The sequence below is a fragment of the Lissotriton helveticus genome, chromosome 1_1, assembly GCF_964261635.1.
Source record: "Lissotriton helveticus chromosome 1_1, aLisHel1.1, whole genome shotgun sequence".
NCBI classification, from domain to species: Eukaryota; Metazoa; Chordata; class Amphibia; order Caudata; family Salamandridae; genus Lissotriton; species Lissotriton helveticus.
The window spans coordinates 520,837,906-520,862,355 of NC_136057.1; positions in this window are offsets into that span (position 1 = coordinate 520,837,906).

The following is a 24,450-nucleotide window of genomic DNA, read 5'->3' on the forward strand; positions in this document are numbered from 1 at the left end:
ACCAAATTAAATAAAAATACATAAAAAAATCTTTAAACACTCTTTAGAAGGTGCTCCTAAAATAATTGAACCCCCCCAACAAACCAAGTCACTGACCAAAAATGAGCATCTGCGCACCGGCCCCTCTTATGTCCCTAAAGGTCATCCTCCTACAGCAACAAGACCACAGCTGTCAAAGATGGCGGTGTGTAATGGCCCAAATGGAAGTGGAGGAGCGAACGCACTGAACACAACATTCTGTTAGTGCCAAGGAACCCGCAAAACTTTGCGGCTCAGGTAAGTCAGATAAGGTCACCAAGTTACATAAAAATACATAAAAACACTTCAAACACTCTTTAGAAAATGCTCCTAAAATATTACAATTCCTCCCCAACAAACCAAGTCACTGAACGCATTGCCTTTTATGGCAAGTGTTTTTGGGGCCATGGACCTGGAAAAGGTAACATGGTAAAGAGGATACTGGAGGGATGGGTGAGTGAGCAAAAAAAAAAGCGGACCATCACTTGAATGCCTGTGAGATAGAGAAGAGGTCTGCTTACATGCCCAGTGCGGGCACTGAAATATTGGTTGGGGGATAGAGAGAGTGGAAGGGGTCCCTTTTTGTACAAGCTAAAGAGAATATTGTGACAGCTCAATAGTTAGTTAGGGACTAGAACTTATGAAGATGATAAAAAGAATTTGGGGACGTTAAAGAATCTATGGCCACAGTTGATGGTGACAAGGATTCAGCTGTTGCCCAGGAGAGTGCAGCAGGGAGTAAACAAGCCAAGGACGATTAACAGAGCCAGGAGGGATGTAAAGAGGGAGATGGTAGGTTTTTGCATTGCAATGGGGATAGCAGTAGACTGATATACAGGTAGATTCATCTACACAAATTGCGATCGCAATAGCTGCGAAACAGCAATTGCGATCGCAATCCCACGAACCGCAATTCATGAAAGCAAAAGTAACCAAATAGCGAATTCGCAAAATATATTTTGCGATATTGCAAATTAAATCGCAGAATCAAGGTGGAAACCCCTTTGCGATTCTGAACTTCCGATTCCCCAATGATTCTGCGATTTCATTTGCAAAATCACAAAATAATCGCAAATCAAATGCATGAAAAATCGAAATTAGCGAAAAAGTGCAAAATCGCTATTTGCGAGGCGCAATTTAAGGAGAACTCAAACCAGGTGGTAACCATAAATTACAAAAAAAAATAAAAAAAATATTCTAACTAGCCACAGGTGCGGGGCTGAACAAACACACTTAAGGAGACACAGTAGGAGCATGAGGACATTCACAATGCCCGGACTCTACATGGTGGTAAGGCTGCGAAGGCTCCAGGCTGCAGCCAGGAACAGACGCAGGATCCAGGAGCGAATTTTCCGGCAGCGGATCACACTCCTGGGCCAGACTGAGGAGGAACTCTACTCAAAGTACAGGCTGAATGGGGCAATGATTACCAAGCTGATACGGGACCTTGACCCCCTGATGCAGCACCCAACGAGGAGGACCAATGCCGTGCCCACCCATGTCCAAGTCTTGTGCTGCCTGCACCTCCTGGCCACCGGAAGCTTCCAAGGGATAGTTGCAGTTGCAGGGGGGATGTCGCAGAGCACACTGTCCCGCTGCCTAAGGAGTTTCCTGGAGGCCATGCTGCCCCAGCTACAGCATTACATAACATTCCCAACCACCCAACAGGACTTGAATCAAACCAAGCTACAATTTTACAGCATAGCGCATTTCCCCCATGTAATTGGATGCATTGACTGTACCCACATCCACATCTGCCCACCCGCTGAGACAGAATACATGTAACGGAACCGCAAATCCTACCACTCACTGAACATCCAGATGGTCTGCAACGCAAAGACAATCATCACCGACATAGTGGCACAATACCCGGGGAGCACGCATGATTCCTTCATATTCCGGCACAGTGGCATGCACACACGCCTGGCCAGGGGAGACTTTGGTGAAGGACATCTTCTAGGTAAGTACACATGCCAACAAACAGTACATCAAGACCATGTAGCTGCGCATTACAGGCACTCACCCTCTGCTCCTTTCATTCAGGTGACAGCGCCTACGGCCTCCGTGAGTACCTCCTCACCCCATACCTCAACCCTGCCACACCACAGCAACGGCGTTACAATGCTGCACACATTCACACTAGAAATTGCATTGAGCGGACATTTGGGCTTTTAAAGAGCAGATTCCGCATCCTACACAAGACTGGTGGGGCCCTCAAATACCAGCCTGAGGTGTGCTGCCGCATCGTGGCCGTGTGTGCAAGACTCCACAATATTGCTACCAAGCGCAGGATACCTGTGGAGATCTCTGGCAGTGAGTCGGAAGGGGACAACCGCCCACCTGCACATGTGCATCATACACGCAGGGAGAACCCTGCTGAAGGACACAGGCGCCGCAACCAAATCACAATGAACTGTTTCTAGTGCACCCATTCACCTACACAGCACTCTTGCATGACGAATGTAATAATGACATGAGTCAGATTTACTTGTGACTATAAATTATTATTGTTATTTTCACAATAATGTATCTTTCACTTTTTCACAAATTACATGAGAACTGTATTCCCTCATACAGCCCCATGTCAGAGAAGAGGGCGTGCTTGTGTAATCAGCATGGCCCTGCTGGTAGAGTACATTGAGTAACTGGCGCCTCCGGCCGGACGCACCCAGTCACCTTTCCACATCCTCCACGGCACTATTGGCCCGTGATGCTGCAGTGGGCCTGGTGCTGCGGCGGCGTACGGTAACCAGCGGCAAGGACAGGCAGCTGTGACTCGAAGTGCCCTCACTGGCATCATCCCCCCCCACTTGCTTGGCCATGGCCAGGCGCCTGCAGACTCTGCACAGCTGTGTTGACTTGTTCAAGGGCCCTGGCGACGTCCTGGCAGCATTGGACCATCTGTATCTGCACCGCAAGAGAGCAGCGCGAAAGTTGGGAGGTGGCATTTCCTATGAGATGGTTGGATCTTGTGTATGCTGACAGGCTGGTCAGCAGCTGGGGGTGGCGGCGGCGGGTGATATCCTGCTGGGACACCAGGATCTGGCTGTTCTCACGGACAGCTGCGGTCATGACCTGCATGCTTTCTTTGAGCTGGCTCACATTTCGCGCAGTCTTATTGAGCTGCAGGTGTATGGCTGCCAAGTGCCGTGCCTGCTTCTGGTGGACTGCAAGCATCTGGCGTTCTATGGCCAGCCCAGGATCCCGGACATGTGACCCCTGCCTGCGCGTGTTGAGACGTCACACTGCTGCCTCATCAGTCTGCTGGACTGAGATTGCACAGTGGCTGTGCGCCGTGTCTGCCTCCTGGGTGGTGGTGGTATGGCCCATGGGGTGGTTGCTGGGCTCCTGTGGCTGCAGGGGTGGCCCTGTCCACATGGGGAGGTGGTGGTACTGCTGCTGCTGGCTGTGATGGTCCTGGTCGTGGAGCAGGATGGACCTCTCCCTCGGTGTCCTCAGGGTTCTCCTCTATGTGGAGGGCCTTGCTGTCGGTGCTGGGTTGTTCAAACACACCTGTGTTGTAAATGGGTGCATGATTAATGATATGTCTCTTGCACATGGGATGTTGCTACATGCATGCAGGCTTGCATTCCCTGACTGGCTTTAGGAATAACTTTCACTTGACAGCTCTGGCTGTGTGTGGCTATCTGGGAATTGTGGTCACACTACAGGTCCCACAATGCAATAGGGAATATCAGGTGTGCATGGCCTGCATGGGCATTGTTAGGGGACGGGGTCGCAGCCGCATGGCACTTACCTTGGGATTGTTGGGTGGGTCAGGAGGAGTCCAGCCGGGTGACCCCCACGCAGGCTGCAGGATTGAGGGTGTCCTCCACCAGGTCTTCGAGCGAAGTGTTGGGTGCAACTGTGGGCTCTCCTCCTCCGGTGGCAAGTCGCTCCCCCAGCCTCTCAGCGATGCGTTCTTTGGCATGCTCCTTGAGGTCGTACCACCTCTTTTTGAGATCGTCGATGGAGCGCTGGGTCACTCCGACTGAGTTAACCTTTGCACGGATGCGCAGCCATATGCGACGCTTTTCAGCCTCAGGCACCCTCCGGGACTCCTTTCCAAACAGCCTGTCATGGTCCTTTGACACTCCCTCAATGAGGTACTCCAATTGCTGCTCAGAGAATTTTACTTTCCTCTTTCTGCCTGGTGCACTGCTCCCTGCTGCTTCCTGGGACATTTTAAGTTGTTCTCTGTGTCCTGTTGTGGTGCTGCAGGTAGTCTGTTGTGTAGCTCTGGGATGTGCTACTACCACTCTCAGGCTCTGTGTTCTGAATGAGGGAGGGAACTGCCTACTTCCTGGTTGTGATGTCATCATTGTGCTCGAAATGCGACTTCCCGTTTTTGCGATCTCGCAATTAGCGAGATCGCAATTTGCGATTTCGGTAATTGTGAGTTCGCAATTTCTACTTGGAAAATGGGCGAATCTGCGAATTTTATGCGATTTGGCGAAAATCGCAATCGGCAATTGCGGCCGATTGCAATTCGCTTTTTTTCCTCGCTTTTCTTGATGCATCCCATTCTGCGAATTCTAAATTGCGATTCGGTATTTCTCGCAATTTTGAATTCGCAGACTATGGGCTTGATGCATCTGGGGGATAGTCTATGACTGTTCAGAGGTGTACAGAAATGATGTTTTTCATTTATCACTCCTGTGCCACAACACATACTTAGAGCAGGTGAAAAGGTCCCTGGCAAAATGGCGGAAGGAGCAAGCTGTCTTTTAGGTGGGTGGGACAGAAGTACCACCTCAGGAGAGTGGTTCTTATGGTGAAGGTACAAAGGGTGCTCGGGATTAGGGGTAACACAGGAATAAATAATGGACAGTAAAGAAAGAATAAGGGAACAAAAAGATGGCAGGCTTGGTCCAGGGGCAGGCAAACTGATGAGAAGGAAAATAAGTGGGGATAGGAGATAGGCTAGAGGGACCAGAGTTAGGCATAAATATGCAAATAGTCAAGTTGAAAGTAAAGAATACGATATTAAAGGGTAGAGGGAATTGTTTAATGTTGGGGTTTAATTAGTTGAGGTGTGTTAATTCATTCTTACGGCTTCATATTTTGTGTGGCAAGAATGCGAAGAATGTGAGGCTTTACGCCAAGCTTGCTCCATGATAAAAACCACCTTATGATGACAATAAGAGTGCCTGTGGTGATTTCCTTCGCCAGTAGGACCCTGGATGGAAGTGGCAGGAACCGCCATGTCCACCTGCGCAGATTTGAGAGAGAAAGTGGTGGTACCGAGACATGGTGGTTTGGGTGGCCATAATGATGAGACTGCCTTTGCAACGAAAAGAATGTAGAGTCCACCAACCCACACTGGCACACAAAGGCAGTTCAGCAGCAGGCTGGGACTGCAAAGGGAGCTCAAACTGGGGGGTTGAAGGGAGCTAGGATAGGTATGGGTCGCTGGGAACATATGGTTTAAAGGGCGCTAAGGACATGATTAGGGGTAATACAGAAGAAAACAATGGAAACTAAAGAGAGACTGAGGGAACAAAAGGATATCAGACTTGGTCCAGGGGCAAGAAAGTCAATGAGGCAAAAAAGCAGTGGGGCCAGGAAAAAAACAGAAAGGCCTGTGCAAGGCACAAAAATGGAAATGGTCAACATGAAGTTAAAGGGTAAGGGCCTGATTCACATATGTAATTTACACTTTTGAGTAAGTTTATCATTTTTCTTTATTCACAAAGTCAGAGTGTTAGTAACTACTACATTTTTTTTTAAAAACACAGTAGTAAGTTCAGCACTCGGCATGGCCAACCACTAGTACTGCAACACTCTACCATGGGAAATAATGGATGTTGTAACTTAAATCGAAATCCCATAGGAATCATGTTTATTGATGGAATAAAATCTTTTCACCCTTTAGTGTGCTTTTTCTTCAAGAAATGTAAGTGTGCTGTATTGAGGTTTTCAAGTACTCACACCCCAGTAAGCACTACTGCCAGAGGGCTTGGGAGATGCAAGAAACTTTTTTCTGGAATAAATAGTACATTTGTATGTTATTAAAATTTTACATATTTAGAAAATATACATTATTTTAATAATCCATTTTGAATTAAAAAATGATATAACAATACTTTTATTAAGAATTAATTTACATTCATTTTATATGTCACTTTTAAAAATTATGAATGCAGAAAAAAATCTTACGGTGGGAATTCATTTTTTTCATTAAACTTCAAGTAAATAATTTAAATTTAATTTAATATATTTCTATTAATGAGTGTTTTATATATATAAAAAACTTTATTCAGGTATTACAATCATCAAAGTTTCATCCAACAGCTCAAACTATAAAAACCAATAGAAATACACAGATATATATACAATAGTAGCAGCAATACATCCATGTTTCAGAATCAGATACAATAATAGCAGCAATGTATAATATCTACTCTCATGAGTGAAATACCCTGATGTAAAGTGCCATGTGCTTTAAAACTGTATATAAAACTTGGCTGCAAACAGTACCATAAAATCACACCAAATGGAACAGTACAAAAAGAAAAACAGTTAATTGATATAGAGAAACAGTAAAGTGCAACTCATGATCTTTACACTAGTCTAATTTTTAAAATTGCATTGCGCTTGTAACAAACTGCCTCTAAGAATTTACTAACAGCTACAACAATCCTAGGGGAGGGGTCAGTTTTTAGAATCCTTAGTGCTGTTTGATATTGTGCAATCTCCAGTTCGCGACACATTGGAATAATCCACCTCCAACAAGAGGGAGGAATACTCCGGACAGAAAAATAACAAGTGTGAATCATTTTCGTCACACTGATTACACATTAGGCAGGTCAATACTGGTTGTGCTTGATTCCATCTGTGGGTAATTGATCTTATGAAAGTGTTAATTCAAAATTAATTTAATAGTGCAGCAGCATTTTTTCATTTTGTTCTAAATCTAAAGGAAATATATCAAATTAATCTATATTAATATTTAACATAAATAATATTTTTAATATTTATTTTCGAGATAAATACATTTAAAAAATAATTCGCTATATTTTACCACAGGGATTTGATTTTATTTGTTATTTTTGCACTATGCAGGTTGGTGACAGGTATTTAAACAGTATTTAGCACTTACGTATTCCATGAGCATATAAAGAGCCTTCCTACTTACTTATCACACCTTTGCCACGGGTTAAATCACTTATTCAAAAAATAAAAAAATCAGGATTTTGTATGCATGTGAAATCCCCCACCAATAAATAATTCCTTTAGTTTCACATACCTCCTGCGATCAAAATCGGACTTATTTTACCTTAACAGTGATTCACATGTTGCTTTATTGCTTTAAAATCTCCTTAAACAAAAGACAAATTACTGAAACAGTTTTCAGTCAACCTGTAAACAAACTTGTGGGAGCACACCTCCCATGGCAACGTTCAACTGATGTCTCCCTTATATTAGAATGCAGATCAGTGACTATGATGGCAAAAATATATATACAAAACTTTACTTCACTATTTCTAATAATTCATTGTAGGGTGGTGTGGAAAGTGTTATTCTATTCATCGTGGAAAATGGTCACTTAAAACAATCAGAAATTGTTTACCCAATGGCAGGCACTGCAAAGTTCCCATGAAATCTATGACAACCTTCTGAATTGACCTATATTGAAATGGTAGTAGTGCTAGAGGTGTTCTCTGTACATAAATGGTTTTCTGACAACTGATAAACACTGTCTGACTTAATATTTTACTGTCCCTGGCGGACCACCGAAATTCAACCCATAACATTTTGGTGATTGTCTACCCTGAAAATAGTTTCATAAACAAAGCTTATCGCATTGCGAGGGAGTACACTAGAATCCCTTGGAGTGAAACTATTTTCTATAGTAAATTCGTCATCTGTCATAACAGATTAGTGATGCAAAGTTCCTTATCCAACGTTTAAGAATGTAATCAACAAGCTCTGTGAAATAATACACTTTTTCATCAGATCCTTCCATTGTTCCTCTTCCACACACGCCCATAAGGTCACCACTACCAAACAATCATTAGTATCCACTACTGAGCCACAGTCCAGTTAACAGGCAAACAAATTAAACAGCTCTAACTTTACATCTACCCAGAATGTGAAGTTATCTGAGGTAGATTTCCATGGACCTTTGAAGTAGGTCAAGCAAAATGGTCCACAGGTTCACAAATTCATCCCCTCTCCAAGAGATACATCAGAGATTTTTGCCCAGTAAATATGGTGACATTTCAACACCAAAGTGATTTAAAATAATGTACTTCACTGGTCCAAGCTAATATCACCTTGTATTCTTGTTCCAAGAGTGCAGGCAGTACAGCTTCAACTAAAATGCATACAAAACTATAAACAATTTCATTGATGGTCCTGTTGCATGGAAAACTGGGATCATGAGCATAGGTATTAACAATGGTGATTTTAAAATGATCAAAACATAATTACTCCAACTATCTATTTGAAATATAATTTTGTTTTGATTGTACAATCAATGGCTGAGTCAAAGTGAGAAAACCTGAACACTTTTTCCTTAGAATTTGAGACTTAAAATTACATTGACTGGCTAGGGGCATCCAATTGGCATTTGCAAATTTGAATATTAGTTTAATGTTGAAATAATGTGATCTGTGCATTCAACTCCATTGCTTTGGAAGACACATTCTTCTCCAAGGAGCACCATTACCCCTCTGAGGTCACCAAGGCACAAGTGCATAACACACAAAAACCTGGCTGACACAGACCCAATCTAAAAGGCGTGCCTAAACATTGGTACTCATCTTCAATGACAAATATGGCCAAGGCATAAGGATTCATGTCCAATCATATCTGTTTTTATGCTGCCTTGCTATCCAATGTGGAAAGGAACCAAAGTTATCAAAACCTCTTCTGAAATGTACACTTGGCCCTTAGATTCATTGCTTAAGTTGAATGATGGACTTGAGGTATCCTAAGACATTTTATGACCTAATATTTGTTGTGTATGACAAGATTGTGAGCAGTAAAAATATCGAAATTTTTATATGGACCTACACTAATATCGAATTTTTGATATCGTAGGGACAGAATATCGAAGTCAAGAATATCGTTGACCAGAATATCGACTGCAAGGTAAATAATATCGATTTATTTAACATCGAAGTAAGTAATATCGTTAGCAAAAATATTCTTGTACGTTATCAATTTTTTTTTTGAGTTATGTATTGTAGTATGTATTTTTAACATGTTTTTAATGTTTTTTCATACATTTCAAATGTATGTCTTAAATGTTTAGAAAATAGTAATTTAAAAAAAAAATTGTGTTTACTATCTGAGCACTATCTGAGCGGGTTGTGGGTTTATAGGGGAGTAGGGTGGGAAATAATTTAATTCTAATTAATTAATTAATTAATATGTTTTTATTTATTGTTATTGATTGTTCATTTACTGTTAATTACTTATTAATTGGTAATTGGATTTTATGAATTGGTTAATTTATGATTATATTAATCATAAATATTTATATAATTTTTTATGTAGTGTTATTGTTAATTAATTTAATATAAATTCATTATTAATTGGTAATCATGTTTTATTAATTTGCTAATTGATAATAAAATTAATTATGTTATTTTTAAAGTGTAACGGGTTGTGGGTTTATAGGGGAATAGGATGGGAAGTAATTTAAATATAATTAATTAATTAATATGCTTATATTTATTGTGATTGATTCTTAATTTAGTGTTAGTTAATTATTAATTGGTAATCAATTTTTGTTGATTGGTTAATTTAAATTATATTTATTATAATTAATGTATAAGTAAGTTTTATGTTTTGTTATTGTTAATGAATTTTTATTACTTGATTAATTGATAATTCAATTAATTGTGTTATTTTTTATGAGTTGCGCATTGTGTGTTTATAGGGGAATAGGGTGGGAAGTAATTTCATGTTATTTAAGTAAACATTAATTTCAATTAATAGGTATTTACTAATCATTTTTTTGTTAAATAATTATTAATATGTTATTTATTTTATATAAAATATTGAATTGATAAGTATGTTAATTTAACTTCTATGCTATCCTACACTTTCCTTACTGTTGCCTTCACTTGAGAGGGAAAAGTAATTTTTACCCCTCCACTATCCAACACTTTCCCTACTATTGCACTCACTGGAGTGCGAACAGTAATTTTTACCCTTACTCTATCCAACACTTTCCCTACTATTGCACTCACTGTAGTGGAAATAGTAATTGTTACCCCTTCGCTATCCAAAACTTTCCCTACTGTTGCACTCACTGGACTAGGAATAATAATTGTTGCTCCTCCGCTATCCAACACTTTCCCTGCTGTTGCACTCACTGTAGTGGGAATGGTAATTTTAAGCCCTCCGCTATCTAATTTATTTAATTATTATTTTAGCTAATGTAAGGTATAATGCATTTTTAAAAGAATTGAAATTTTCTAAATTTGTTACATATATTTATTTAATTTGTATTTACATTATTGTTTTATGTGTATAGATGTATTTATGATTTATAAAAAAATAAATGTATAAGTTATTAAAATAAATATCAAGACATATTAATAAGTAAGTATATATAATTATATATTATATGTATATGTTGAATGCATTTTCTTATTATATTCATTACTTATAATTTGTATGCATTTTTAAACATTTTTAACTATGTTTATTTTAATTATATGTATTATTTACTTTTTTTACAATATTTATTTAAGATATTTTTAACAACGATATTTTTGACATTGATATATTTTTTCGGATATTTTTGTACTTACCATAATATTGATGTGATGTCGATATTCTTGATTTAAATATTTTTGCCCCAATATTTTTGTAGGTCGTGATTCTGACAAGATATCTCTTTGGTTATCAGCTCACTTTTTTCTGACTGATATTGCTGTTTTTTTAACTCTGCCCACTAGGGCTCTGCTGTTCAGTCCCCAGGGCGTCTGTTCTGACATCTAAAACATGATAAAACTAGTTAAATCCCAACTAGCATATTTAACATTCCAGTAAGGCTATAGTATGATTAAATGTCACCAGTGGACTGCAGTACTTATTGTTCCATCGACTAGGCTGCCAAGTAAAAGCATGGCTTCAAGCCGAAATTTGTAGCCTGATTGTTGGAGTTTTTAAGCTTGTAGGAAAGCCTGTCATAATATCAACCATCACCTCTAATTAAGCATTGTATCCCACAAGGTAGGTGTGAATTCTTCAAGAGACACCCCATACAAAAGGCCCACAAAACTTTATACATGGAGGAGTTGGAGAGCAGGGCAATGAAAACTACAGTCACACAGGACAGAGACTTAAGGGTCAATAAGACATGTACACTACCCAATATGATCTAGAGCAGAGGTTCTTCTAGGGGCAGGCTAGGCAGTGTCCTATAAAGACTCTGTTTGAATTGATGTTTAGAACCAGCAGTTATTTTTTTACTATTTTGCCTAGTTTTACAGCCTTTTTGATCCTCAATCATTTGTTGTTTTTCCCCCTTCAGTTCCCTTGGTTCCTTCCCATTACTTTGCACTCATTAACACTTTGCTGTGGTGTTTCAGCTCCTGCTATATCAAATATTTGTTGCACTTTGGTGTGTACTTCCGTGGTCCTGTTTTAGATATTATGCCCTCCTCAGTCAACTCTGTCTTGTGGAGTTTATCTGAGAAAAATTTCCCAGTTTGCCTGAGAACTAGAAAATTCCCATTATAATCGGATGAAATGTTTACTGCCTTTCAATCAGTGTTTTACCAGATACTTGGGTCCAGTAAATGTATTGCAATGAATCCTTTAGTTCTAAGAATCCAATCCAGGTCTATCAGCATCCAACTTGCTGGCAAGAGAATTCTCTCTCGTTCTCTTCTACTCACCTCTTTTTCCTTTTACTGGCCTACTGGAAGTGGGCTAAAAATACAACTTGGAAAGGTGGGATTGGCCTTACTACCCAGTATCCTAGTCTCCCTAAGATGTGACAATACAATGCCTACTATTTAAAAGTGATACATGAAAGAATTTAGGGCCCTATTCGGATGATGGTCGAAAAACCACCCCAACCGCAATGGAAGCGGAAAACAGCCGCCCGCCGGTATCGCGTGAAAACCGGCAGTACAATTACAATCAACCGCCCAAAAAATCAGACTGCGGAAGAACGGGGCCAAGAAAAAACACCGTAGTATGCGGAGATGGCTAAAACCTGTCCGCGTCGGTCGGAATCCCTGCAGAAAAACTCCAACCCGCCACAAGTATAGCGGAGACACTGCATGGGAAATTAGGACATCCCCGACGGTCCCGCAGTACGTTCCGTTGATTCTGACCGCCCCGGTTGCAAACAATGACGAATGGGAGAGACGGCAGAAGAGCTGCAGCATAGCCACCACTGTGGACAAATATGGCGCCAGAATGAAAAAACACACAATAAGGCTATAAAGTGCACACAGCAAACTAGCCATGCCCCCCCAAAACACACCCCAATGACACAACCACATGGCAAAAAGAGAAATACAAATCCCAGGACAACCCACCCAACACAACTGACATCACTCCCCCATTTGGACCCACCCATATAGCTGAGTATAAAACCAGCCCCTTCCCTGACCACAATCCCTTGCAACACTCCAGCCCTGAAGGAACTAAACCCTACAGCACAAAGGAAAGGCAAAAAACATACCATCACTACTCACACCACACACATCACCACCACCACTTCCACACCTAAACTACTAACCCCCTGCACATCACATACTGTACACATCACTACCACACCCACCACCACATCCCTGTACCCACAGCCACTTTGCACAGCACACACCATGGCATCACTTAAAATGCCCAAATTCACAGAGAGTGAGTTGACAGTCATGGTAGATCAGATAGTCAGAGTGGAACCACTACTGTTTGGAAGACTGGTCCAACAGACACCATTAGCCACAAGAACACAAATGTGGGCAAGGATAGTCGAGAAGGTCAATGCAGTAGGGACCACCCCGCGATCTAAAAAGGAAATAATGAAGCGGTGGCATGACCTGAAGAGGGTTGTCAGAGAGAAGAGGAGCAAGAACCACAAGCTGGATGCCCTCCCATTCCACCAAAACCATTCACTGCATGGGAGGAGAAGGTACTTGCCATACTGCATCCAGAGAGTCTCACAGGAGTACCAGGGAAAGGTGAGGCTGGTAAGTACAAACAAATTACCACAACCACACTGTTTGCACAACTACAAAGCTACACCACCTAGGACAAATTCCATTCATCTGCACCACACACTCACAAAAACATGTCACACAGATCCAAAATTCACTCACTCCCATTCACCCTAAACATAGCTAGCAACATTACCATGGTGGCATGTGTACAGGCAGCCAGCACTAAAACTCCCACCAGGCAACCTTGTCCCACACCCCAGCAGGATGGAGTACTCCCCCACCCTACCCAGAAGCATGTGTCAGCCATTACATTACCCTCATCAAACTAAAAGCTAGGTAGCCATCTTCCCTGGGAGGGCTGTTTGGTGGTGGTAGGCCTGTACCACTACTCCCACCATGCCCCCTTCCTACACCCCAGCAGGATGGAGCACTCCCCAAACCAGAAGCAGTTGGAAGTCATTGCATTGTCCACCTTCACCTAGCAGGTAGGTAGGAAGCCATCTTCCCTGGGAGGGCTGTTTGGCGGTGGGAGGCCTGGACCACTACTCCCAGCATGTCCCCTGTTCCCACATCCCAGCAGGATGGAGCACTCCCCCACCCAGAAGCAGTTGGAAGCTATTGCAGTACACCAAACAAACTTACAGGTAGGTAGCCAGCTACACAATGAGGGTGTTTGTGGGTGAGAGGCCTGCACTACTACAACCACCATGCCCCCTGTCCCACACCCCAGCAGGATGGAGCACTCCCCCACCCAGAAGAAGTTGGAAGCCATTGCAGTACACCAAACACTGACTTCCGGCGGGAGATTTGAAAAGCTTGCTTTCCCGAACTTGCAAAAATTGCAATTCTGCACAAGAAATCACCGCAGGCAGCATAAACCTTCTGAAAATGATAATTTGGATCAGAATAACTCCTCAGATTGATATTTGGCTGCACTTTTTTGTGCAAGGAGTGCATTTTTGGGTGGAGTGGGAGGAAGGAAGTGCCCCTGAGTCTCCCGCTTCCTGTTCCTGTCAGCAGGCTCTTCGCAGTGCTTTGTCCATGTCCTGGTCACTTTTCATTTGGATCTGGAGCTGGAAGGATTACTTTTTGTGGCTGCTGCTGGATATTTGTATTTGATGACTTTTTGGACTTTGGATCACTTTTGGATTTGAGATTTCATTTTACAAGTAAGTTGGTGTTGTTTGTTTGGGGCATTGCAGTTGATGCAAGTACAATTTTAAAACTTTTTCACAACTTTAAAAAAAATATATTGTGGGTAGCCACAGTGTCCAGTAGTAGGCCCAGGGTTAGTCATGGCTGCATGATACAACTGTTTCTGTGAGTTTTGTTGAACTTTAATCTCATTTATGTCATGGAATTTTAGCTCACTGTTATATGTGATTTTTTTAAAATAATTTTGGGGTGCCTGTAAAGCCACACTAGCTAGTAGGCCCAGGGGTAGTGAGTGGTGCATGGACCAAGTCTTTCTGTGGGGTGTCTGTAATTTAAACTTCAGTGAGGGCATGGATGGCATTAGATTGTGGTTATTTTTGTGTGTTTTTTGACTTTTTGGGGTGGTGTTGGGGCCTGGCCATGTGGGTGGGGGTCATTTTGAGGCCTGGTACAGGCAGGGCCTGGCCATGTGGCTGGGGTCAAGGGGCCATTTTGAAGCCAGGCAGTGTGCTTAGGCCTGCACCCCGTTTGACTTGCTTTTATCCATTATGCCCTAGGGGACTCAGTGGTGCATGAAACAACTCTCTCTGTGGGTGTCTTGAATTTAAATATCATTGAGGGCATGGATGGCATTGGATTGTGGTGATTTTTGTGTGTTTTCCGACTTTTTGGAGTGTCGTTGGGGCCTGGCCATGTGGGTGGGGGCCATTTTGAGGCCTGGTACAGGCAGGGCCTGGCCATGTGGCTGGGGGTCAAGGGGCCATTTTGAAGCCAGGCAGTGTGCTCAGGCCTGCAACCAGTTTGACTTACCTTCATCCATTATGCCCAGGGGTACTCAGTGGTGCATGGACCAAGTCTCTCTGTGGGGTGTCTTGAATTTAAACATCATTGAGGGCATGGATGGCATTGGATTGTGGTGATTTTTGTGTGTTTTTCGACTTTTTGGGGTGTTGTTGGGGCATGGCGATGTGGGTCTGGGCCATTTTGAGGTCTGGTCCAGGCAGGGCCTGGCCATTTGGCTGGGGATTAAGGAGCCATTTTGAAGCCAGGTAGTGTGCTCAGGCCTGCACCCAGTTTGACTTGCTTTCATCCATTATGCCCAGGGTTAGTGAGTGGTGCATGAATCAACTCTCTCTGTGTGGTCTCTCTTCTTTTAATGTAAACATCCATTTTGATTAGAATTGCAATTTTTATTTTGATTCTTTGGGTGTGTTGTAATAATAATAAATGCCTAGTTTCAAATATTAATTGGAGCTTGACATATGCAACATTTATTTAACTGATGTTCCTCTGGCTTCCCTTGCTTTTAGGTGCACAAGAGAACCACATCAGTCATCGTTCATCATTCATCAGTGCCAGGAAGAAGTCCTGCAGCAATGTGTGCAGCACAACGACACGTGACGTCACGTGTATCCACAGACAACTCTACAACTCTGCAAATCGTGCAACTGCGGCCTGCTGTTCTAACATCTGAAGAAGATGGGCCCAAAAAAAGGTGGCCGTAGCTCCTCTACCAAGAAAGTTGCCAGTGCCACTGCCAGTAAGAAGGAGCAGAAGAAGCAAGTGGTGCCACTTACCAAGGAGACTGGAGTGCCTACAGACACTTTTTTTGGGAAAAAATAACTACGCCTGCAGCAGGGGGTTCTGCCGGGGACCAAGCTGGGAGCAGCACCTCAGCTTCATTGGGCTTCAGTGCCACCACGCCAAGTTAGGTCCAAGACCATGAGTGCTGCAGAGCCTGCCACTTTAATTGCTCAATCAGCATCGACCAGTGATGTTGGCTCATCGCAAGAAAGTAGCATCTATTCAACGCAGGGTGTAACTCATCTGACGAGTGTTCAACAACCACAGCCCCAACGACAACCACAGGTGTAACTAGTACAAGCGCAAGTACATGTGCAAGTAGAGGCGCAAGTAGAGGCGCAAGTAGAGGCGCAAGTAGAGGCGCAAGTAGAGGCACAAGTAGAGGCGCAAGGAAAGGCGCAAGGAGAGGCGCAAGGAGAGGCGCATGGAGAGGCGCATTGAGAGGCACAACTAGAGGCGCATGGAGCGACACAACTGCCCACAAGGCTTGTTCCTCCAGAAGTAGGGGCACATCAGCAAATCGAGAATCAAGCGGAGGTATCATCCGAGGAAGCCACTCATCCTGAGGATGATCCATTGTCTTCCAGTTCCCCAGCAAGAAAAAGGTCAAGGAGGGCTTCTACAAGTTCTTCTTCAAGCCCCCTTTCTTCTGATGATCTTGATGTTGATTCGAACCCACCAATGTAGTCTGAGAGTGAGGCATGCCATGAGCCGACAAAGGTAGCTATGACTAAAAGGAAGATTCTCGCAAGGCTTTCACTTATGGGTGATGACGACGAACAAGAAGTGGTGTATTCTACTGCTGATGAACAGTCTGACGACGACCCAGTCATCACAGTCGTCACTCCAGCCCCAGCGGGCATGCAGCCGACAGACATTTTTACCCTATCCCGAATTGCTGCTGAGCGGGATATGGGCGGCCTGGCACTGGTACCACTACCAACGCAGTTAACTGCTACACCAACACGACCAACAGCTTCCATATTTTCTCGTCAGAAGGGCCGGCAGGGACCTCCATCCAGCTCGACCTCCATTACCTCAAGTAGTTGTGCTGTAAGTGCACAACAGAGTCAAATTCAGCCACGCCCATCCTCCACTTCATCTGGCATTGAAAGTAGCACCTCCACCACCAGCAGACATCTCCAGTCCCCAGTTTGGGACTTCTTTAGTGTTAGCAAAAAGGCGGAAAACATGGTCGTTTGTTCGATTTGTAATACTGTAGTTAGTCGGGGTAAGCTTGGTACCAACTATGGTACCGGAGGCCAGAGAGGTCATCTCCAAAAACACCACACTATCATTTGGGAGGTGCACCTAAGGAAGATCCGGGAAGCCAAAAGAACAACAAATCCAAATGTATCCATTCATATTGCATCTGATGATGATGGCGAGGGGCTGATCGTGCAGGGGGGAAGTGAAGAAGTGACAGACATTTTTTCTGGTACAGCCAGTACCCCTGGCAGCAGCACTACAGTGGTAGCGCCCACACCCTCTACCCCAGCAACATGTATGAGGCACACTAAGAGTCTGGGAGAGACACCAATGCAAAAAAGCACATCAATGAGCCTAACTGGGTTGAAGAAGTCTGCATCATCATCATCATCATCATCATCACGTATAAAATTTGGTCCGGACCACCATTAAAAGCATGTTTTGGTCGGCTGCACCATTTGAACGCAACCACCGTACGGCACGTCTTTATAATGCAATGCTGGCTAAAATGTTAGCGTTGGACCTTCTCCCTTTTTCTTTCGTGGAAGGGGTGGGTTTTCTAGAATTTGTGGCAAAAGTCTGCCCTAAATGGAAGGTTCCTAGACGGTCCTATTTTGCCAGAGTTGCGGTTTCAGCACTACATCAAGATGTGCTGGAAGTAATTGGGGCAGCTTTGCAGAAGAGTGCTGTTCACACTATCCACCTGACAACAGCATGTGGACCAGTTGCCAAGCCCTTGATTACATGTGCATCACTGCACACTGGGTCTCTTTTGTAGGGGTTAGAGACAAGTTATATGCAGGTGTTGACCCTGACACAGTTTTTCAAGCTACTCGGAAACATGTAACTGTAGTTATGTTTGCCATGGAGAAATCTCATACTGCACTAAACCTTTTGGATGAGTTTCAGAGTAAGGTCTATGAATGGCAGCATCCAAGAAAGCGCATCATTGGTTATGTTTCACGGATAATGGCAGTAATATAGTTAAGGACATGCATGATGGTGGCTATTTCAGAGTGCCGTGTTTGGCGCACAGGATTAACATTGTTGTGCGAGATTTCTTGAAAAAAGAAAACACAGTCAGCAAGTTACTGACCACCTGCCGAAAAGTCTGCACACATTTCAGCCATTCTTTTAAGGCCCGGAAGCAGCTGAGGAACATGCAACGTGAACGCAGACTGCCAGTCAGAGGACTCATTCAGGAGGTGGTAACACGTTGGAACTCAACCTTCTCAACCTGAGCATCTGTCTGAGCAGTGCTTGGTTATCAATGAGTATGTCTTTGTACAGGGTTCTACTATGAAAGACATGAGGCTAGAGTTGGAGGAATGGAAGCTAGTTAAAAGCCTGACAGACATGCTCCGTCCTTTTGAAGTCAGCAGGGAGGACTGTACTTTGGGCAAAGCTATCCCTTTGTTGCGCATGCTAGAGCACCAACTGAAGGCGGTGTCTTCAACATTCAAAGGTGGGACTGACAAGCAAGACGCATATCAGTTGTCTGTGAGATTATTAACCCGCCTAGTTGACAATGAAAGGCTTAAAAAAATACATACAGAACAACATTACATTTGTGCCACTATCCTGGATCCACGGTATAAAAAGGCAGTGGCCAGCAAATCATTCATTCCTTTTAATGAAGCAGATGTTTCAAAGTACAAACATTGGTTACCTCTGTCAGCCTCTCGGTTCGAAAAAGAGCGGCAGAAAATTGATGGAACCACCTCAAGTACTACTGAATCAGCAGGCCATCTGGCATCAAGGTCCACTTCTGAATCTGTGGCCGAAGGCAGTCACTTTCCCTCACAACCGTTAACGACACCAGCGCCCATATCATCATCCTCACCTGCACCAGGCCCAGCCATAATATTGTCAGAAGCGGATTGGCTAACTCATCAACGGTTTGCTTGTTTCAGTTATGCAAAGGCCACCGATGGTACGCAAAGTGGAGCACCCCTGGAGAACCTGGATGGTGCAGGCCTATCTGGATGACCCAACAGAGGTCTCCGTTAATCAGAACCCATTGCAGTATTGGTATGGGAAAAGGCCTCTATGGTCACAGATCACCAACCTGGCTATAAATTATTTGTCTTGCCCACTCGCAAGTGTGTCTTCTGAACGTGTTTTCAGTGCCGCTGGTGCCATTGTAACTTCAAAAAGGACCCGCCTCTCGCCACAAAATGTGGAGAGGTTAGCAATGATCAAGATGAATCAGCACTTCATAACACCAGATTACAAAATATGTGAATGCACGTAGGAAGAAGAGGACACCGACTTAGGTGATGGAAGTTCTTCTTGGTTAGGTGACCTACTCCCGTCTCAATTCACAGAGTTTGAGGACGAGCTCTACTTCCCTGACACCTAGGCCTGAAACTGACTTCCTTTTTTTTCCGTCCTGACTCCTTATTCACTTTTACTCCTGTGTGTCTTTCTTTGTTTTGCAACTTTTACCACAACAAAACTCTAATCACAACAAATCCATCAGCAGCATTGTCTTCGTCTTATTTCCTTATTGAAAATGCCGCTGTCTGCAATCCTGAAGTTCACAAGTTCACAACTCAGTCATGCTCCTCTATCCTCCTCCTCCAAACTCCCCCTATCCATTTCCCTAAAAGGCAAATGGCTGGATTACGCAGAATGAAGAAACTGTTGCTTCATAGACGAGTCCCCTCAAAAGAAGTGGGACTGGAATTACTGACTATATGCTGATTGCTGACAGTTACTTCTGAAATTGATTGACACACACGAGAGGCTGCCTTGTGGGCCTCCACTTTAAGAACAACAAGATGCGGACAAAAAGTGGAACAGGTAATGAATAATGAGATGGCATGCACTGCAGTGGACAGCACTGGCTGTCTGGCTCTGATAAAAACAATTGCTGTTCGTTTGTTGTGCATGAAATGAATCATCATATGTTTTCTGTTATTATTTAATCTTTTACACACTAAATGTAACTCAAGTCTACTCTGTGTTTTTTTACCTTGTTTAATTCAAATTCTTCTACTGCAGGGGCCACTACGTTTCATTTTTTAATAAGCAAAATATTCTTGGACTCACTGTGTGTGTAGAATGCGACTGCATGAACAACATTGAGTTTGCCAATATACCATGATGATGAGTCTTGATGATCAAAGTTACATAAATCTTTTGTCTTTATAGTCACTCACTGGGATGGATGGATCATCATCGTCAGTTTAAGGAAGAAGTATGGCCATTTCATGAGTGGCAAATAGATAAACCAGTCAACAGCAACTACAGCAGAACTACATGTCTGTCTAGTCGTAGGATGGAGAGGTCGAGCCAGTGCAGTGTTGTTATGCCAGAGTCCAGACAGCAGTTCATGTAAAATTGCAGCTATGTGGCTTGCTGCATACAATTAGATATGCTTTGTCTGTCTGTCAAAGAGGTATGCTACATCAGATTGCTTCACTCAGTGGTGCCTGCCTTGACCGTCTGCATGGCCCTGGCCTGCTGTGCGCTAATTACTATCCTTGAAAAGGAGACTCAGAGTACGCACTTTAGAAATGATGATGCTTGTATGTAATACTGTCGCCTCTGAAACTGAAAGTGTTATTTTTGCACTACAAAACGGTGTTGGATCTAGCCCTGATCTCTTGACTGGGTGAGAGTATTCTGCTTAATTCAGAGACTCTGTCCCTCACCACCCCTTGTTGTAAATATTTTTGCACTACAGCACACCGTACCTTATATTTCTCCGTGGTGTTTTAATTTCACTTCCTGTTTTTCCATCAACAATTACAGGCCGGCTTTTACCCTGTGCGATGGGAAAAACGATTAACTCAGGCTTACCATTAGCAATCTGCAATTCCGCATCCGCCAGGCAGTCAGTGGACAGTGTATATGGTTACCAAGATTGATCTACGGAGCGTCAGATGGAATGGAGGAGTACCGCTAAGAAGAGGAATGGCTGGATGCATGCAACTTCCCAAATTGAACAGGACAACTACAACATACAGTTACAGTATCCTCTTCACTTCTCCTTATCTTTTAAATAATGTTATTGTTGTTAACTTCTATGAGTGTGACTCTGTGCATTTGTTTGCTCTCTGCTTCAAATTAATCCCTCCAGCTATGTGATACGTTTTTCTAAGCTATTTTTAAAACTAATTTAATGTACTACTAAGTGTTTATTCTCTCTGAGGGAAGATAGGCAAGTGAAATTGCGTAATTTCTGAAGCCCTGTACTGTCACATTGTTTCTTCATAGTTAGTAAGTTGTAGTACTACTTTTCAGTAACCTAACCATCCATTTAGCAAACAACTTCACGCATGCAGTAGTGCATGCACTTCCTTTATGTCCCTTAAAAGATGTATGGATATCTTCGTATCCAAAGATTTTTTTTCAGCATTTGTTGTTTGTCCATGCTGTGTTTTTATTCCTCTCTCCACAAAACTTTCCCAAAAATCCCCATTCCCATCCAATTTTCCAATCCCAACCCTCTTCCCCCGGTGTGAGGTGTGACTAAATGACAACAATAATTCCACACACTTGCTGGGGAGGATAAGGACAAAGCAACAGAAAATAAATTTCAAGGATGGTGAAGGAATCCGAAGATATGTTCTTACTGTGTACTGTACTATCTATCGTACTGTTCTAATGCTATGCTCGGGCCACTCAGTGTTTCATTTCCTTTTTTTTCATATGCTGCTACTGCCAGTGTGTAGTGTACCACTACTACTACCACCACCACAACGATGACATTTCATCTGTCCAGGATTCAACCTTAATCACCATTTGCCATGCACCCAGCCCTGTGCCTTGCCCTATTCTCAAACACGAATCACAGGTAAGATAAGCATTTTGGGGGAGGAGAGGAGAGACTGACGGTGGTACTAGTAAAGTAATAGGACAATTGAATTCACTAACTGACAGTGGCACTTTTCTAAAACCTTGGGCGATTAGACAATTTGAATCAACCAGCCAGTTAAGTTTCAGGAAAACAAACGTACAGTTGAGTAAACCCCCCCTGCCTCCCCCACAAAACAGTAAAAATGCGTATGCTATGTTTAAGTTGAAAATAAATAATTATTTACACCCTAATAAAAATAAACTAACCCACAAGACCCAACCCACCCCCTCCCTAACCCCAACCAATGTCCATGAAATGTCTCGAAGAAAAGTTACAAAACCCCAATGCCCAATTCCCACCCCCCAAAAAGTCTTTAAAAAAGGGGCAAGGGACAGGCTCTCCTCCTCTACTGCCGCCGGCAATGTCCTTTGGCCATGTGGTCCCGATGCTCCCTGCGGAGGTCCTTGAGTAGGGTTTTCGGTCTCTCCACTTGCTGCTCAAGGTTGGACCCCCTGAGGGTCAAGCGGTGCAGACAAGCCTTGCACCTGCTGTGGGGGCATTTTTTTGCTGCTTGGCGGTGGCGGGGGCCGCGGTACCACGACTCCGTACCGCTGAAGACCTCCGCTGACTGGATGACCCAGGGTGAGCGGAGGAGGATGCAGCTGTTGTGGATGTTGTAGATGTCGACTGAGACTGCGTGTCTTCCTCCTCCTGGGTCGCCAGCCGTCGATATTCGGCGACAATCGCCTCCAGCTTCCGTTGCTGTGTCTGTCTAGCCAGCTCCTTCCATGTTAGTTTGGATGGAGCATCTATATGAAGAAAGAAAAACATACTGTTACCAATGCTCTTTAAGATTAACACAAAATAATTCAGCAGAAAGTTGTGACACAGTAGCACTAGCAACTTGCAAGCACAGTACTTAACATTTGTGGCCTGTATCTATCTAACCTCCTACTTCGTCAGCCTCTGCTCTAACATTAGTGGGAGTTTCAGGAATTCTACTCGCACTATATGGACTCACTACATTAGACTCAGACAGTACACCAGTCTTCTTCTTCTTCTCTCTGGATTAGCGAAATTGGTACGTAAACTTGTGGAAGCCAGCATAATGCCTGCGCAGTCAACTTGCACCCGAGTACCATGATCCAGGCATCCATCCATTCAAAGTAAATGTCAATCATTCTTCTTAATGTCTCAACTGGACAAACCTTACTTTTTCTCACGGAAAAACAACCTTTTTATTTTATTTTGGAAACCGCCAGCCATGCATCCATGCTTGACTCGCATTTGAATTTGAACCAAAGGATATATTGCGCACACATACAGTTTCTGTTTCACCCACCCAGGCAGTCCTCTTTCCTTTCTCCTTCCACCCATCCTTGCTTAAGCCTTCAAACGGCCATGCATCATATTCCCAGCCACCTCGGGCAGCATTCAAAAACACGTATCATTGTTTGCCAGTCATTACTTTTAACTCGCTTGTCCTTCCTTATACCCTTCTTTCCCTTTTCTTTCATCCCATCCATCAATCAATCAATCAATAAATCTATTTGTAGAGCACGCTATTTACCCGTGAGGATCTCAAGGCGCTGAGGAGAGGGGAGGGGGGTGGAAGCTTTGTTACTGTTCGAAGAGCCAGGTCTTGAGGAGTCTTCTGAAGGCGAGTAGGTCTTCGGTCTGCCGTAGGTGGGTATGAAGGGTGTTCCAGGCCTTGGCGGCGAGGTAGGAGAAGGATCTGCCACCTGAGGTTGTTCGTTGAATGCGGGGGACGGCGGCGAGGGCGAGGCTGGCGGAGCGGAGCTGGCAGCGAGGGGTATGGAAGCTGAGTCTGCTGTTCAGGTAGGCTGGTCCGGCGTTGTGGAGTGCTTTGTGTGCGTGGGTGAGGAGTTTGAGGGTGATCATCTTGTCGATGGGGAGCCAGCGTAGGTTTCTCAGGTGGGGGGTGATGTGGCTGCGGCGGGGGATGTTGATGGTCGGTCGGGTGGAGGCATTTTGGATGTGCTGTAGTCGTCGTAGATGTTTGGCTGAGATTCCGACATAGAGTGTGTTGCCATAGTCCAGCCTGCTGCTGACGAGGGCCTATGTCACCGTTCTTCTTGTTTCGGTCGGGATCCACTTGTAGATCCTGCGGAGCATGCTGAGGGTGTTGTAGCAGGAGGAGGAGACGGCGTAGACCTGTTTGGACATGGAGAGGGAGGAGTCGAGGATGAATCCAAGATTGCGTGCGTGGTCGGTGGGTGTCGGTGCTATCCCCAGAGTGGTTGGCCAGCAGGAATCGTCCCAGGCTGAGGGGTTGGGTCAGAGGATGAGGACCTCCGTCTTGTCCGAGTTCAGTTTCAGACGGCTGCTCCTCATCCAGTCGGCGATGGCCTTCATTCCGTCGTGGATGTTGGTTTTGGCAGTGCGTGGGTCCTTGGTGAGGGAGAGGATGAGCTGAGCGTCGTCAGCATAGGAGATGATGTTGAGGTTGTGGTGGCGGGCCACTTGTGCAAGGGGGGCATGTCGATGTTGAACAGCGTCGGGCTGAGGGAGGAGCCCTGG